Here is a 4,217-nt window from a genome sequence, read left to right on the forward strand (position 1 = left end):
GGTTGTTTATTTTAGGAAGTTTCGGAACTGGCTTTTTCCTACGAATACGACTACCCCATACATAATTCTTCTTTTTCTTTCGTTTTGGCTTTGTCAAAGGTGGAGCATGGAATTCTACAGGTTGGTCCACATCAGCAAAGTATCCAGTAAACTCTTGGGAAACTTCTATATTCACCGGGTAAAGATTGAGGTTCTGAAAAGCTTCAGATATCTCGCTCATGCTGTGTAGCATATATGCAAAATGCACAGAAATGCTAAGTTAAAACTTTGGAACAAAGTTTAACAAATAAACATCAAAGTTTTATTGCACACTATTTGTACAAAATACAAGAAAGAACACATACTCAGCTTTATTTATCTACTTACTGAGAAGTACTAGTACTAGATTTAGAGTACTTTAAAGATTTGCATTTTCCGCTACAGTAGCTAGCATATACAAATTTGTCCATTTTTCATCTAACTTATCTTCCCACGGTGATTTATTAATTATCTCCTGGGTTTCCTTTTTAATCCTCTTTTCTCGGATTTGCTCCTTACTTTTCTTAATAATCATACTCCTTTTTCTAGGAGAAAGTGGGTTTTCATACTGTGCTTTACGCACAAATATTCCTTCTTCAGGAATTGTAGGGAGCTTTGAAAATTTAGTTTTGGATGAACTTCCCTCTTCGTAAGCTGACCTATCTAATTTAAGATAGATATCTTGTAACTTTTGCTTACCCATACTGTAATTAACAAATAATCAGTTTAAATAAAACATATAATCACAGAATAGTAACCAGGAAAATTTAAGTATCGTTTAAATACTTAATTAGCTTAACTCAGTGGCTCTGATACCACCTTATTTCTGTCACGGCCCCCGACCCGGTTTGACCCGTTTCAGGAGCCGCGGGACAGAAATCCCGTGATATTTATTTATGTGATTTTAGCAGCGGAAATTTTAACATCAGGATCGTTGTAAAGCTAAAACTTTTCCCGATTATTCTATTTCACAATTCGGGATAAACCCCGATAATTTACAATACATAAGTTTTAGTGATAAATCCTTATTTCAAAACATATTTCTTTATTTTATACTGAGCCACTATTTTAAGCTTGAAATGCTCCTCAGCACTTTTCCTGATTTACAGTAGATCACCTGAAACATGTTTGAAAAAGGTTTTGTCAGCGGGGAAATACTGAGTGAATCATTCTATTTACTGAAAACGACACATTTGTTATAATTTACAGTATCAAGAGTTTTTACATACGTTTATTATCAACCAACTTTCAAGAATAGGTATTTGTCACAGACCAGCTCTGTGACTGTAGTCATATCACCATTGGCTGTCCCAATGAGTGACGTATATCACTTTAGGCTCGCCCATCTAATGTGAAGGAAACAATAATAATAATATTGTGCACAATACCCCACATACCGGCTATAATTTGGTGATTACATAAACTTAATCACTGTAATTATGACTCTGAAAAATGATATGGAGTATTGTAAAACATTTGATAAAAAGAGAATGACTCACATTGCAGATTTAGTATGGATAGAATATGATTTTAGCCCTGTTAACCTAATTTCAACAATAATGCACACAAAACAGGGTTAGTGATCAATACAGCAGTTACGATAACTCACGAGATCAAATTCTCACAATGAACGACAAAGTGCGATACTTAAACTCATTCATCGAATTAACGACGAACGACAAAGTATAACCCTAATGTGGGCGGCACTTAAACATTCTTTGGATATATTGATCTCGGAAAATGAATCGTAATAGCGATCGAGTAATTACCCTGTTCCGCGGCAGCGATTCGAGTGTGGTTTGTGTTTATTTTGTAGTATACTGACTCTAATTCGACGTACAGACAGCAATTGAACGTCGTTTTCATTCCAAAATTCAAGTCCCAATGTCGGCTATTTATAGCCAGAAAATAGCATCTCTTACGGACCGTATGACTTAACCCTTACGGTCCGTAAAGGATGTGGTTAGGCTTACGGTCCGTATGGACCTACCCTTACGGTCCGTAAAGGGTTCAGTCTACTTCCCTAGCCTAGCTGATTTCGGGACTAGCTTAGCTGAATCATCAAACTTTCGTTTTTCAATTGTGACAACGAAAATTAAAGATAATTATCAAATAGGGTTTAACCCCCCTGACTTTTAGGGGCCCTGATCCTGATTCCGATTGTTCCGGAAATTTTAGGGTTAGTGCGGAATTACTTGGGTGTCTCAATTAGGGTTTCCTTATTGACTAAGTATCATCTAATTATTAATTTTAATGAGAGTTGTTACAACAATAACTAAGATAATCTCTTAAACAAGTGCAAAAGTGCGAAAATAATCAAAGGTTATACTAATACACGAGTCGGATCCAAGTGATTCATCTTGTCTATCTGTTTTTATTTTTATTTTATTTTTCAGCATTTAGTTAGTTTTTATTTTCTTAGTTTAAAAACATTTTTCTCACTTTTTGATTTGATTAGACGTTGAGGATAAACCGGTATTAAAATTTCTTGTGTCCTTGGACGACCTCGGTATCTTACCAACACTATACTACGTCCACGATGGGTGCACTTGCCCATATGTGTGTTTAGTGTTAGTGAATATCGTGTTTTTATAAATTTAAAACTTGGCTAAAGGTGTAAAAAGGGCTTAATTATACATCTAAATTATATATACACCAACACACATCAAGTTTTTGGCGCCGTTGCCGGGGACACAAGGATTTTAAGAAAGCTTAAAATCGACGGCCTAATCAGTTTTTCAAGACCTTTTCAAAACATGCGCACATTTTTCTGCATTTTAGTTTAGTTTGCATTTACAGTAGCCTGAACACGGGGCCGTGCTCACTGAACACGCCCCCGTGCTGCATATTTTTAGTTAGATACCCAGATACAGAGTCTGACCACGGGGCCGTGCTCGCTGAACACGCCCCCGTGCTCAACGTGACCAGTAACTTTAATTAAAACGCCCAGATACAGACCCTGAACACGGGGCCGTGTTCACCCAACACGGGGCCGTGTCCAGCTTCTGTTTCCGTCCTTATTTTTGTTTTCTGGTCCCGAGGCTCAGTTGTGGTCTGTTGAGTGATTCCTATGGATCAATACTCAAGAGGCTACAACTACACCTATGATGAGGATGATTATAGGGGTAATTATTGCACTAATTGTCGTAACGCACGCTCGGTTCAATATAATACTTCATATCAACCATCCGATTCATACAATTATTATGAGGAGCCCAGGTACGAGCCATCAACTTCATATACATCCTATGAAGACTAAAGGTATGAACCTCCTCCCTCATACTCATATTTTGATGAACCAAGGTATGAGCCTTCATACTCATACTTTGAAGATTCAAGATATGAGCCACCACCTTCATACTCTTATTATGAGGAACCATGGCGTGAGCAACCGACCTCATATAAGTACTATGAAGAACAAAGTTTCGACCCTTATCCATCATATACTTACAATGAAGAACAATGGTGTGAACCATCTACTTCATATGAGTACTATGAGGAGCCAAGGATCGAACAACCGGATTCAAGCTTTGAGGATCCAAATTCGTTTTCTCTCACCGAAGTGACCAATAGGATATTAGAACATATTAAAACTATCGAACGTTACATGAAAGAATCTCGCGCAAGGGAAAAAGAGTCCCGCGCAAGAAAAGAGTTAAATAGTAATAATAACGTAGAGATAGTTGAAAATGTAAAAATGGAAGAACAAGAAAGTGAAAAACCAACACATGAGTTAAACAACGAAAAAGGTGAGTCCAATAATGTTAAAATTCAAGAAGAGTCTAATTTTGAAGAAATTAATCTCTTGTCACCTACTTTCGAAAATCATTGTTTAGTAACCCCTCATGCCAAGTTTTTAAAAGAGTTAAACACTAGTGCTAAAATCAAAAAATTAGTAAGTGTTAAGTTAACTAATGATCAAACTTCGCTAATAAAAGAAGACCCTTTTGAAATTAGCATTACACCGGTTCCATGTTTCTTTCAAAATTCATTTATTAGTAATATCACCATTGATAAAGATCTTTGTGTTAACATAATGCCTAACTACATTTTTGAAAAATTAAGTATTAGTGATTTTACTCCACTTCAAATACCCATTTTTCTATCCGATCGAAAAGTGATAAGATCAATCGGTGTAGTTGAAGATGTTTTGGTTCACACAAATCAATTGGTAATCCCAACCGACTTCGTCATCCTTG

The sequence above is a fragment of the Helianthus annuus genome, chromosome 16 (genome assembly GCF_002127325.2).
Source record: "Helianthus annuus cultivar XRQ/B chromosome 16, HanXRQr2.0-SUNRISE, whole genome shotgun sequence".
Lineage (NCBI taxonomy): Eukaryota > Viridiplantae > Streptophyta > Magnoliopsida > Asterales > Asteraceae > Helianthus > Helianthus annuus.